Genomic DNA, 15,207 nt, shown 5'->3' on the forward strand with positions numbered 1-15,207 from the left:
TGCAATCATTAGTCGCATGAGAGAAAGTATTATGAAATTTGCAATAAGCTCGCCGCTTTAATTCTTCAAGCGGCGGTATGACATGCGACATCTTGATGTACCCATTCTTATATAATTCATCAAATATCCTCTCACATTTGGATACATCAAAAATAAATCTTTCTTGCCGATCTTTATGAATCAGCTTAAGAGAACTGCAAACGCAAGGTTTATCATTAGAGGACCAAACAAATTCAGCGGTATAAACATCTTTACCTTCATCGTCCGAACAATTGGAATCACACCCGAGCACATAAACAGGACGATTAGGTTTTTCATTGGACTTTTGAGAATCTCTAGCTTCTTTAGCTCGTCTTTCATTAGCCAGAGCCTTTTGTAAGACTTGACTAACATCTAGAAATTCTTGTCCCTCTAGCTTTGCTTTATGAAAATCAAGTAAACCAGCAAAAGCTAGATCAGCTAAATCTCTATCAGAAATTGTCAAACTATAACATCGGTTTCTAGGATCTCTAAATCTTCTAATATACTCAGAAACACCTTCATGTATCTTTTGCTTAACCGATGTGAGATGTGACAATTTCAATTCAGTTTCACCACTAAAGAAATAATCATGAAATTTTTGCTCTAAATCAGCAAAAGTGAAAACTGAATTGGGTGGCAATGAAATAAACCATGTAAATGCAGCACCCGAAAGAGACAAAGGAAATAACCTCAATTTGTAAATATCATTAGTGCTAGCTTCACCACATTGTATAATAAATTGACCTATATGCTCCAATGTAGTTCTACTATCATCACCAGTGAATTTAACAAATTCAGGAATTTTAAACCCTTGAGGATATACAACATAATCGTAATTCTCAGGGTATGGCCTTTGATAAGATCAGCATTTGGCTTTAGGCTCTATACCAAAAGTTTGCCGAAATATCTTAATCACCTCCTCTTTGATACTACCTGATCCAATATCATCGGCGTTAAGCCGATTTGTGGTCGGTGTACTACTAGGCATGAGGTGATGCATTATAATTAATTCGGCTTTGCTGATTAGCCGAATTAGTCACAATAGCATTATTAGTTGGAATTGCCGAACCACGAATTGTTTTATCGGTATTAGATGTAGAGGCATTATTACCGACAGACTTCATACCAAGATGTATTTCAATTCGGCTAAAACGGTCATCTAACATATCATGCATATTTTGACCAATAAATTCCAACTTATTATTCACATGAGAAGAAACAGCATCATCTATAGCATTAGCTATTTCAGAATTAAGAACGGGCTGTTCGCTCTCATCGAATTTTACCTCAAACTGTGAAGCATCGAAGCCGGCATCCGTCGTGACCTTCCCTTGTCGGTCGATGGAGAAGTGCGAGATGTACTGCTTCATGGCTTCTTCCTCCAGCTTCTGGATCTCCTTCTCTTTCTCCTCTCTGATCTTCTTCTGGATGTCATCAAGAGCCTTCTGTTGTTCGGCCGAAAGTTGCTGAACAGTCGGCCTTTGGATGTTGGCGGCATCAACATCGCTAGGTTTAGGAATTTTACCGGCCATGGCAGCCGATTGATTCTTTCCCCAGCGGAGTCGCCAATAAGTATGTTGACGCCTTTCAGGATCAACACACGAACGCACTCGAACGTGCGGCGCGAAGAGGCAGCTCGCTGCAGCGCCTCCTGCGTAGACCGGTCAGACCGATCCCTTGGAGCGGTCAGACCGGTCGCCGCCGGCAGATCGGTGACGAAGCCTACGAACGTTAGCCCGGGAAGACCCGTCGGGGCAGGCGCACGTAGGGTTGTTCTAGGGTCGGCAGACCACCTAGAACGCCCTCAATGGACGTAGAGACGACGGATGAACAACAAATAGTAGATTGGAAAAGCTAGGGCAAGAGAAAAATAAAAAGATAAAAATTGTATTGATTTGATCGATTGGATGCCCTAATCGGCTGTGACCCTTTATATTTATAGGGTGGGGTGGACTTATCCCACAAGAAATCCTATTACAGATCTAAATCTACAAAGAGTTCTAGTTGTACTCGGATTTCAGGTAGACCGGTCTGACCGGTCAGACCGGTCGGTGTTGCCAGACCGGCTATATGGTCCAGACCGGTCAGACCGCTCAAAAGCACCGGTCAGACCGGTCTGTTCGACCAGTGCCAATTTTGATCGTCAACAAGGAGCAGCGAGGATAATCATATCATGGGCGTTTAAAAACTCATCCAATATTACTCCACGACTCTTACCTTTAGCCGGCAACTCGAATATCGACAACACTTGCTTTTCTTGCCATCCTTGGAGGTTTTTCTCTCTTTTTTTATTAAGAAACAAAATACCCTGCAACAAAGGTTAGACCAAAAATTCTTGCACAAGTCTTTTCATGTCTCTCGATAAAAGTGGCTATCCTATTATTATTTGCAAACTCTCATCTCCCAAAAGTCTCTCAAGTATAAAGTGGGGCTATAGGTGAGGCTTAGCAAAGTATATACATATATTGTCAAATTAAGAAAACCTTCTAATGATTGCTTACCTTCTGAGCCAATGATCATGAGAGTTTCTCCATAATGTAAAGGGTTCAAGGGTAAGAAGATTTAGAATGGTGGACATGTGCAAAGGCATACAAAAAGATTGACTTCAAGGCACAAGCATCGTCCTCGTTGTCGGATTGCACATGGTTGGAATTGAGGATATTGTTCTCAAACAAGGTGATATCCCTTTGCACTTCTCTAACCATAGAATCCCTTCATTTATTTTTTTTCTTCTCTTCTCATAGATTTTTTCTTTTCTCTTTTTTTTCTCTCCTGAATTTTCTCTCTCTGTTCCGAACCTTTTCATAGGACACTTTCTATAAAACATAGATAGGCAAATCTCCGAAGTGTCTCCCTGAATTTTTGGAGCCCGAACCGAGACCAGAGAGGCCTAGGCCGGCCGGCTCAAGAGGTGTAGGCCGGCCGGCCTGGGGCTTTCCCAGGTCGGATTCGGTCCGTCTTTCCAGTACTCCTTCCTTTCTTCATCCCAAAGTTATGTTTTATTCAAAACATGCGCAGAAACAGAACGTATCCTCACAATTGGGTTGTGGTCAAGGAAGACGATAATAAACAAGATAATCTCGGGTTCGGGTTTTGGAATCCGGTAGATTTCATGAGTTGTTCCAATGAGGAATTCTCATTACCGAATATTGACGTGGCTAGCAATTCAGAGATGAAAAATACGGACATGATCATTGCTCAAAATTAAAACTCCCAAGAGAAAGAAATCATAACTCAACTCAATGTACATCCAATGCTTATGGTGGAACGAATATAGCTTTTGGATGATAGGATTTTTACTCTCAACTTGCTAAGAACTTGATCAACCTTATGTTTGTAGGGGTTTTATTATTTTTATGAAATTAAAGTCCTCCAAATCATGCCTTACTCGCAAGCGTAATAAAAACCAAGCGCTAAATCAAAGCTCAAGTGTGGGTATTAACATGGACGAATAATCTACTAAGCTCCACAAATACGAAATAATTTTCATGACAACGCTCGTGAACAATTGCTTTTAAAGAAAATAAAGTAAAACTGAATGCATAAATAAAATTGCACGATCCAACAAAAACAAAGACTCTTTTTATTTTGTTTTCATGACTCAACACTAATTTAAGACTCACTCTCACACATGCGAAAAATAAAGCACACACACGACGAACTTTCGAGTAAACAAAGACCAAAATTCAATCTACGAGTCGTCACACCTTCCCCCCATGCTTAGATTATGCGGCGTCCTCGTCGCAATGATATAAAAGACGGGTGTGACGCTCGTCGGTGTTCTCAACGGCACCTCGGGCAATTGCATCTTGGACGCCCTCTTCCTTGCTTTTGTAGATCTCCGACCATCCCGAATAACTTCCTTATGTTGCGGACAAGGAAGTTGTAGTCTCTCTCAACCAAGCTCTCGATGTCGTCCATCCTTCGTTCCATTGCCACGATTCGATCGTGACACCTATCGATGGTGGTGCGGAGATCCGCGATTTCATTGCGGCACTTGAAACAGCACCCGAAGTGATGCCCACCGCGGTTGGGGCTGTCATCTTCGGGCTCATCATCGTCTTTCTTCTTCTTGCCGCTATCACCTCCGGAGGGGTCGTCTTCTTCCCTTCTCTCCTCTTCGGGCCACCCCGGCCAATCATCATCGTAGTCACGACCGGTGGCACCCCATGAACTGGGGCTCATGATGCTCTCCCAATCGCTGTCTCCAGCATAGTCCTTCGGCTCTGGGGTGTGCTCGATGTAGTTCTTTCTTTTAACTCCGAGGAGGCGCAAGGAATGCCTAGGCGCGGGTGGCTTTTTGTCTTGTCGCTTCTCGCCTTCGTCTTCGTCGCTGCTGATGACGACGACGACCCTTTGTGCTTGAGCTAGCTTCTCGTTGCACCATTGAAGGCCCTTCCCTCCGACGCTCATCCTTGCTTGAGTATTGAATTTCTTCGGAGGGGCATTCGCTTCACATCGCTTTGCTTCGACAAGGAGGGGCTGCGCACCGGTTGCCAAGATGGGGCTAGGCATCTTTGGCGTGGGGGTGTCGGGCGTCAAGCCCCTCTCCTCGATCTCCATTGCTGCAATCTTGGCTCTTGCGCTCGCTGGACCAGCCATTGTCGAAGTCTCTCACGAGGTGGTGGTGTAGATTGAAAAGTATGAGAGATAGATCTAACCCGCGCCTCTATTTATATCCCGAAAAGACTTGGACGAGAAGTCCAAAATCTCTTCGGTTTTGGCATGCGAAATCTATAAGGCACAGGTTTGAAATTTTCTTATCTCGCACCTACCAAAAATCGAGACCGATTCGCACACGAGAAGGCTTAGGCCGGCCGGCCTAGGGGTGTTGGGCCGGCCGGCCCAGGGCGTTTTTCAGCCCCCTGGACTCCAACTTTTTCCGAGGTGCACACCAATAAATTAGAAGCCTATGTTTTACTCAAAGTTCGTCCAGAATAGAAATAAAACTATGAAAATAAAATCTAAAAGAGAATATTTACAAACTTACCTTGCTTAACATCGTTAGGCTTGACGTTCCGGTTCCTCATCCATGGTGTATATGTCGATGTAATGAAGGGGCACGACGTCGGGCTCCAAGAATACCTTTAGTCGCTGTCCGTTCACCACATATTGGTTGCCTTTCGCATCCATGATTGTCACCGCTCCCGTGGGTGAAACCGAGTGTACGACGTATGGTCCATCCTATTTGCTTTGTAATTTTCCTTTGCCAAAGAGTTTGAATCTTGAATTGTAGAGTAGGACCTTGTCTCCTTCTTTGAATTCCTTGTTTTGTAATCGTTTGTCGTACCATCTCTTCATCCTTTCTTTGTAAATTGATGCCCTATTGTACGCTTTCAATCTTAACTCCTCCAATTCGCTTATTTGGATTCTCCTTTTAATTCCAGCGGCTTCCGCATCAAAGTTCATTTCCTTCATTGCCCAATACGCCTTATGTTCTAGCTCAACCGGCAAGTGGCATGTTTTTCCATAAACAAATTGATAAAGAGTCATACCAATCGGGGTTTTGTGTGCCGTACGATATGCCCATAGTGCATCATCTAGTCTCTTCGACCAATCTTTTCCTCCTTTTACCGCGGTCTTCTTTAAGATATCCTTCAATTGCTTGTTTGAAGTTTCCGCTTGTCCGTTTGTTTGGGGGTGATAAGCCGTGGACACTCTATATTCAATTCCCAATTTCTTCAAGCATTTACCAAAGTCTTTGCCTGTGAAGTGTGTTCCTCCGTCACTTATCAAGATTCTCGGGACGCCATATCGAGGGAAGATTACCGATTTAATCATGTTTATGGACTCCTCCGTTGATGCCTTCTGACATGGCATAGTTTCAACCCACTTTAAAGCATAGTCCACCATCACCAAAATATGCTCAAATCCATATGAGTTCACAAATGGTCCCATGAAATCGATTCCCCAGACATCAAATAGATCTATTTGCAAGTTGTAGTTCAACAGCATGGCATTCCTTTGCGAGATATTCCCCGTCCTTTGGCATTCCGGACAAGTCGAAATAAATCTTTTCGCGTCTTCATGCATCTCGGGCCAATAGAATCCACTAGCCCATACCTTAGCTTGAGTTCTAAAGTGCCCATAATGTCCTCCATATTCCGACGAGTGACACTTCCTTAGAACTTCTTCACGTTCCTCCCTTGGTATGCATCTTCTTAGGACTCCATCTTCTCCATATCTATATAAGTATGGTGGATCCCAATAGTATTTTCTTCTTTCCGCGATCACTCTTTTCCTTGCATTCTTGTCCAAGTGATCCAAGGGCATCCCTTTTATTGCCCTTATTATTTCGTTCATCCAACTATCTTTGTCGAGAATTCTATATAGGTGATCATCTCTCATTTGATCCTCGATAGGTTCTTTTCCATTATCTCCATGGTTCATCCATGATAGGTGGTCGGCCACAACATTTTCTGCTCCTTTCTTGTCCCTTATCTCCACATCGAATTCTTGTAGCAATAGGATCCATCGAATCAAGCGTGGTTTAGCATCTTTCTTGGACAAAGATACTTGATTGCCGCATGGTCGGTATAAACTATCACCTTTGAATTTACTATGTATGATCTGAATTTTTCGAATGCGAATACCACAGCAAGAAATTCTTTCTCCATTGTTGCATAATTAAATTGGGCTTCATTGAGAGTCTTTCTTGCGTAGTAGATAGCATTTACCTTCCCCTCTTTCCTTTGTCCAAGAATGGCTCCTACGGCGTAGTCGCTTGCATCACACATGATTTCAAAAGGTAGATTCCAATCCGGAGGTTGCATGATAGGAGCACTTATGAGGGATTGCTTGAGTGTTCGAAATGCGTGAAGACAATCACTATAAAAAATGTACTCCACATCTTTTTGGAGAAGTTGTGTCAATGGCTTGGTGATTTTTGAAAAATCCTTTATGAACCTCCTATAGAATCCGGCATGACCGAGGATGCTTCTCAAAGATTTGATGTCCGTAGGTGGTGGCAATTTCTCCACGGTTTCTATTTTTGCTCTGTCCACCTCTATCCCTTTCTCGGAGATAACATGACCGAGAACAATTCCTTCTTTCACCATGAAATGACACTTCTCCCAATTAAGCACAAGATCAACCTATCCACATCTTTTAAGAACTTTCTCCAAATTTGCCAAGCAATTATCAAAGCTAGTACCATGCACCGAGAAATCATCCATGAATACCTCCATAACCTCTTCTATGAAATCTGAAAATATAGCCATCATGCACATTTGAAAAGAAGCGGGCGCATTGCACAATTCAAAAGGCATCCTCCGATATGCAAAAGTTCCATACGGGCAAGTAAACGTGGTCTTATGTTGATCATCCGGATGAATAGGTATTTGGAAGAATCCCGAAATTCGTCGCTAATAATCACCGGAAAAGTCTTGCCATCTCCCAAAAATTCATATTTCAATCCCTTGGGGAGTGGCTTCGTCTCAACATCGGGCGCACCATCCTCTTCTTGATCTAACTCTCCAATGTCTTCAAATTTTTCTTCCTCCAAATTCCCGTGTTGCGGCTTCAACTCTTCCATTGTTTCCACTAGTTCTCCGTCTTGATCATCTTGAGCGTCTCCATTCTCCAAAGCGCGTTGGAGAGGATCCCTGAAAGAATCGATGGAACGAATGCTCTCTACCTCTTCGTTATCAAGAGGTAGAGGTGAAGCAAAAGACGGTTTTGAATGAAATTCGAATGAGTGCTTTTCTCCATCTAGATCAAAAGTGACAATCCCTTTTCCAACATCTAGACCAGCATTTACTAATTTGAGAAAGGGTTTTCCAAGGATTATGCCTTCATGCTCATCATCACTAGCATTAATCACAAAAAAGTCGGTAAGAATTTTTTTACCCGCTATAGCAACATTTAGATTTCTAAGCACTCCTAGCGGTTTGATTAATCTACCATCTCCCATGTCAATTTGATGATTGTGGCATCTAGGTTTGACATTTCGTTAAAAAGCTCAACATAAACCTTGGAACTCATCACACTAACATGGGCGCCAACATCACATAAAATATTGCAACATTTTATTCCTTCTATTATGCAATCAACACGAGGTGTGGGTGATGGATTACCTTCGCCTTGATCGCTTCCAATCGCATATACTTGGGCTATGTGCGCGTAGGGTGATGATTCCGATTTCACTCCCATGATCTTTTTGACCTCTAGCACTTCGTCCAAGTCAATCTCTTCCTCTTTTTCTTCAAAAAGTTTCCGAATAATATCACTGGCCGATTCCTTGCCAAATGTATATCCCGTGTGATTATCTGGCGGGAAGTCTTCCGCTATCACCTTCGCCATTCCTCGCTGATTTGGATGCGGTCTTGCTTTGTCGAACAATCTTCCGAAGTCAATTGGTATCCAATCCATTTGCTCGAATTCCCTTAGCGATTTGGCGGTGCCCATGGTTCTTCCTTTCTTTTCCGGGTCGTCTTTCGTTGCACTCCGGATCGATGCTTCTTCATCGTGGTTTGTCTCTATGACTTTCCCATGCTTCGGTTGTTCTTCCCTCACTTCCGATGCCTCTTTTCTGAAAATTCTAGTAAGCACCCGCACTTGAGATTCTTCCTCGGAGCTTGCCGAATATCGTTTTCCCCAATCTCTTCGCATGCCCGCACCCTTGCTGATTTTTTGTAGGAGTTGGGCGGCTTCCGTGAGTGTTTTCTCCATGAGATCTCCTCCTGCACACATTTGAACAAATCGCATGCACTCGGGGATTAGGGAAAAAATAAAAAGTATGCAAGAGTACTTCACTGGAAAATCCGAGCTTCGGTCCTTGTTCAATCAATCCATTGAATCTATCCCATGCTTGATCTATCCCTTCTTCGTCTCCTTGCGCGAAGTTGATCACTTGCTTCCGAATATGTTGAACCTTGCTTAACGGAAAGAACCACTCGCAAAATTTCTTCATCAAGTCATCCCAATTTCCTTTTACATCGAAGGATGCAAGTGTAAACCATCTTCTCGCTTCTTCCGCAAGTGAGTATGGGAAAAAATTCCATCTAAACCAAGCTAGCGGAACTCCGTCTTGTTGTACCGTATTGCATAGCATTGTGAACCACTTGATATGTCTATATGGGTTGTCCGTCTCATCTCCTCTAAAGGGGTTTGCCACCGCCATCTTGATGATTTGAGGCTTGATCTCGTACTCGGTGGCTCGCAACACCGAATCTGATTTTTGCATGTCGAAGTCCTCCGATCGCGGGCTTGCATAGTCCCTTAGTGAATTTTCTCCTTCCTCCACGTGTTGAATGAGATAGTCCATCTAGACAATCAAAACAAAAACAAGAAAACAAAAATTTTCTAGGGAAAAGGTTAGGTGTTAGTAACCAACAAAATTAATACAAAGTCAAACGTAGCAAAATCGCTTGTTCCCCAGCAACGGCACCAGAACAGTTTGTTGACGCTTCTTAAAGCGCCAATTTACGTACCGCAAGCGCACGGATCGTGTAGCTTTTCCCTTAGAGTATTCCCCCAAGGTTTATCAATCCACGGAACAAGTGTATTACTATGCTTAACTAAGCACTAATGATGTTGGTAAAAGATCTATATTGAGTGTTTGAGTGTGAAATAGATCTAATCTAACCAATCTAATCTAATCTGGACTAGTGAGCAATGATAGATGTGTGCACAAGATATGAAGAGAATTTGTCCATAGGGTCTAGGATCACTAGAGATGCAATCGCCAAGCAACGAAGAACGGATCTAATCTACCCAAGGTGTATTCCAAGATCAAAACATTTCCCTCCCGCATACTGTCACTACACGAGGATAATCGGTAACGAATCAACAAGAACACGATAGTTGATGTAATCTAAATAAACCATGTAAGAGCAAAGCAAACCCAAAGCCAAGTCGCGAACTATTAGGCATCAAAGCATCATCAACAAGAATCGTGATAGATCAATCTCATAAAGGATTCGGCAATTACAACTCAAGATCTCCTTACAACCCCATGAACAAACGAGGACTTTACCCCATGAAGCTAAGCGAAGCGTAGTCGATCATGGTGGTGAAATCTACGGCAAGGGATGGATCCCTTACTGTCCTCCAACTTGCAGCGGCGCCGAGGGACGATGAGGCCTCCGGTGTCGCCTTTCTCTTGTGTCTAACTCGAATGTATCTCTGGATGCTCTTCTCTGGATCCTGTCGATGCGATCTCTGCTGCCCTTTTGCGATCCTCCTCTTTGACGGCGGCTTCAGGGTATTTATAGGCAGATATGGTTGGTGGTTTTGGTAAAACATAGATTAGGGTTGACGCATACTTCGTGCTGAAGAAAATTGAGTCCGATTGGGATCCGAAATGGGCTAAGCCGGCCGGCCCAAGGACTCCAGGCCGGCCGGCCTGGGCCCTTTCTGGCCCCTTTCGGTCCCATCTTTCGCGTGTGGCCTCTTCCTCTTATTCCTCATCTTAGCCCAGTTGTAACCATGCGTCAAAACATCTCCGAAAATGTCCAATTTTCTGTCAAAATGCAACATGCTCCAAAATCCAGGACAAAATCAAAAACGGTCAAGTTCGGGTGCCAAGTGGCGGGTTAGTACATGAATCATCCCGAAGAATTTACCAAAACAACTCCTAATCATATAGTAAAATAGGTACTTAAGGAGCGCCAACACCTGCGCCGTGCGTCGCCGTGGCCGCGTCGCACCTGGTGCGCGCTCACGCCGCGTTCCGCGCGCACGCGCACACACCTTTCCACGCACACACGCATGGCACCCTCGCCGCCGCACGCGCACGCACCTGCGGACCAGAGCCCCGCGCACGACCGCGCCCACGCCAGGCAAGTCCCGGCCGCGCACAAGCCCCTTCCACCCTCAGCCGAACCTTGCCAAATTACCGCCACGGACCTGGGATGCCAGGCCCCGCGCGCGCACGGCCCTGCACGTTCCCGCTTGCCGCGCACGCCGCGTGACGCCGTGGCGTGGCACGCGCTGGCGCCTCGGCGACTTCCCGCCGAGCACTCCGCGGGCGTGCACGCACACACCTTCGTCGTTGTCCTTGGCTCAGCCACGCCGTGGCCATGCCCCTGGTGTCCGCCGAGCACCCCGCGTTGCTTAAGCCTGTGCACGGCCGCATCGTCGACGCACCAGAACCCGCCTCCGCCTTCCCTGTCCTGGCCTGCCATCGGCGCCTCGCCGTCGCAGTTGCTCTGTTTGGCTCCGACGCACCGCCATCCCGACCAGATCTCGCCGTGACCCTTGCCCCGTTAACCCTCGCGGCCACCGCGGACTGGTACGCCAGCGCCTACGCGCGTGCGACCCAAGACCGAGCCAAGCCCCGCCTTGGCCTACCCTGACTTACGCCGCCGCCCTTGCCGCGGTCTCACCCTGAACCGCCCAAGGAAGCCCGCCGCCTTGACCTCGCTGCTCCCGGACTTGGCCTGCACCGCCCGTCTCCACCTCGCCGCCTCTTCGCCGAGCGCTGGGCCAACCTCGTCCTCGACATCGCCGGGCCGCCAGGAGGCAGATCGCCGCGGGAGGATGCAGAGGCAGAAGGCAGGGGAGAAGAAAGAAGGAGAAGGAAGGAAGAAGTGAAGGGGAAGCCAGTGGCCCTTGGGCCGCCTTCAGCACAACAAGCCGCAAGCTGAGCCGGCCTGCAAGCCAAAAACCCGAGCCGGCCCTTTTGTTCCAAGCCGAACCGAGCCAGCCTGTGAGCCATTTCCTGAGCCGGCCCACCTCCTTGAGCCGAGCCGAGTTGGGCTCCCAAGCCGAGCCTTGTTGGGCCGCTGTGCACATCCGGCCCATAATCCTTAAACCCTTTAACTTTTTCTTTTTCTGGTTTTACCCTGACACGCGGGTCCCACTTGTAAGTCTCTAATGTGAGACTGAACTGCGGGGCCCACTGACCCGGTTGACCAGTCAACGGTCAATGTTGACTTGGGCAACGTTGACTTGGTCAACGCTGACGTCAGCAGGGCCCACTGCTGACGTCAGCAGAGCTGACCCCCAGGTGACGTCATGATGACGTTGTGCTGATGTCATCATGCCACGTGGCACGCTCTGGTGTTGCCACGTGTCACCTTTGTGTTTTCCCTTTTTCGATAATCATTTATTAATTCCAGAAAATGCTTTAAACTTAGAAAATTCGCAGTAATTCAACCGGAGCTCCGAAAAATATGAAACCAGTTTCATAATTCTTCTAAAATCTTGATCTACGCGTTAGAATAGGTTTTGTTGTTGTGAGTTGGATCTTATTTGATCAGTTTTGTGCATTCTTGCACTTTGGTCCTTGTATTTATACGTAATTACGATTAGGTCCTGACGTGGAGGAGTCGACCGACGTTCCGGACGATCAGAAGATCCGGAAGGACTACCTCGACACTCGGAGGACCCAGAAGGACGTCCCGGATGACCAGAAGATCCAGAAGGACTACCTCGACACCCGGAGGGCCCAGAAGGACGTACCGGATGACTAGAAGACGTCAGAGATCAAGGAAGACTACGAAGACCTATCAGGTTCACGCCCATTCGCGATTGAATACCTATTAGGCATTGCTTGCAAGATACGCTACGCTCCCAAATTGAGTGATGAGATGAGCTTGCATGGCCATTTACTTTCCGTATTCCTTGTTTCCCGTACTTAGCTTTGAGTGATACATGCTACTGCTACTATGAGTGAGAATTGGGGTATGGGAACATATATTTGATATAGTCCTTGCGTGCTGGAAGATGCCTCCACCTATATAGGAGTTGGGGATAGGTTACAACGGGGCGAGCGGACCCTTTTTCCGATCTTAGGATCGGGAGCTGGGGGTTGTGTGTTGGGCACGACCCTGTGAGCACCTGTGATGGGTGACGAGCACCTGTGGCGGGTGCAAGGTTGTTCCCGTGGGAACATGAGTTGAGAAGTTGAGGTGGCGATACCTGTAATGGGTGCCGATCGCGAACCGTGTTTACGGAACGCAAACTGTGGACAAAGACGCTCGTCCTTGCGGGATTAAGGACTTGACTTTGTGGCCCTAGTGACGGAACTATGTCAAACGTGCACACCACTTATCCTTTATGAGGGGGGACCCAGCCCGAGCTAGCTATGCGCGGCACCATTACTGCAGGAGGATAGTGTTTCAGTGTCAGGGGGAGTGGGCAGGACCCTTTAGCCCCCGATCGCAGGATCCATGGAGATTCCATTCTAGATAGCTTCACAGCCCCGGGCGACCTACTGCGGGAGGACGCGCCCCAGGCCGGGAGTAGGATGGTGCCGTAGCCGTTAGTTTCGTTGACTGGTGCCTCGGAGTCAGTCGGTCAACGGGTCGGCTGGTGACGGGGCGAGTGGGTACAGGTGTACAACCCCTGCAGGGTGAAAACTATACGTATAGCCGCGTACTTGGTCATGTACAACTCTGGATCTGGCCCCACAAATGTAGTTAGATCCACATATACTTTTCTACCTCCCTCTAGTCCACTTTCCTGCTTGGATAGCAGCTGAGGTGCGGGGAGAGGGAGTTCCCGCACCGAAACAGGGTTGAGACAGTTGTAGTGGAAGATAGGGGACCGGGAGTTCGGGATGTCGGAGCTGCCCGTGTTGAAATGTGTTTTGGATGACTTATATATACTGCTTGCATAAGAAGATATAACCTATCTTTGGCATTATTTTTATACCGTCTGCATCCACATAAAGCTTGCATACGGATGGTGACGTGAACCTATCCTATCTTTGGGGATAGCCTAATAGATGCAGGATCCGAGTTTTCTAAATATGTCCGGCACGAACATAAGAAGACTTCTTTAAGATAGGCTGTATCAGTATAGTTGACCATCAGTGTATTAGCTCAATTAACACTATTGGCCCGTGCTTCCAATTGGCTCACGCTCCGCCACTGGCTGAGAGGTGAGAGCAGCTACCTACAACTGAAGCAGAGGGAAACGAAACACAAAAGGAAAAAAAAGAACGCGATTGCTAGGCCGACAATACATGATCGAAGTGCAGTAGGTTAACTCAATATTCTTTTATTAAAAAAAACTCAGTATTCCTAAAGATTACTAGTAGTAGGTTAAAAATCATTGACCAATCTATCTTTTCCTTTAGCTGAACTAGTAGGGTGCACGTGCGGCACGCACGTGTTTGAATAATTATATTGTGATCGGAAATTGCGTGGAAACAAAGTAGGACACACAACATTCATCTGTGACTCACTCGATTAGCAATAGAAAATAAGATATCCCGACATAATGGTAAGTGGATTATAGTTTGAAACATAATATATACTACAACAACTGTAACAGGTAATTCGATTGCATTATAGTAGTATAAATCTTAAGTTTTGCAACAACCCAAATACTTGCATGCAGATGGTGCTCTACGGCAAGTAGCCACCCTTCTGCATCATAATAAAAACAAACAAATATCTTCAGATTGGTATATATCTAAATTTTAATCAAAACTTGAGTATTCGAAATTGATGATTGATCATAAGAAACCTTACATCCTCGGGTACATCTGTGTAGACAATATTCTTTGTTCTTTTCCCAGTTGGGTCAATGTCTTTGTTTGGTTTGGACAAGAACCATATAGTTTCACGAGAAACACCTCTTGACAATGCAACGTACAACTGCCCGTGAGAGAACACCGGTTCAGGAAGATATATTCCAACATTTGGGATAGTTTGTCCCTTTGCTTTGTTAATAGTCATGGCAAAACTGAGTCTAATTGGGAATTGTTTCCTTTTGAACTTGAAAGGAAGTGTAATATCCTCCGACGGGCATAGCGGTATTCTAGGAATGAAAATCCTTTTACTAGCATGTTGACCATTGACAATCTCAGCATCAATTGCATTATCGTCGAAACCTTTCACCACCAAACGAGTACCATTACACAGACCATTGTGAGGGTCAAGATTTATCAGGAGAATAACCGGACAATTTTTTTTTATCCTTAGCTCGTGAGGCGGTAGCCCATTTGGTGTGATTGAGTTGAGAAAATTCAGAGGATAATTATTGTTTGAGTCATCATCAACAGAGTCATGGCTGTAGAACACCTTTTCTTTGCCAGGAAATACATCAATCATCCTAGCATTTAGTCCATCAACATGCTCATTCCTTGTCGACAAAATAGTACGTTCACGCATATAAGATGCAGATGTCCAATGTTTTTCCAAATCAGGGAACACATGCTCTATGAGAGTGTCAATCGAATTCTCTGATTCATACTCTATAACAATTTCATCTGGCACCTGCATGTAGTCATTT

The sequence above is a fragment of the Panicum virgatum genome, chromosome 5K (genome assembly GCF_016808335.1).
Source record: "Panicum virgatum strain AP13 chromosome 5K, P.virgatum_v5, whole genome shotgun sequence".
NCBI lineage: Eukaryota > Viridiplantae > Streptophyta > Magnoliopsida > Poales > Poaceae > Panicum > Panicum virgatum.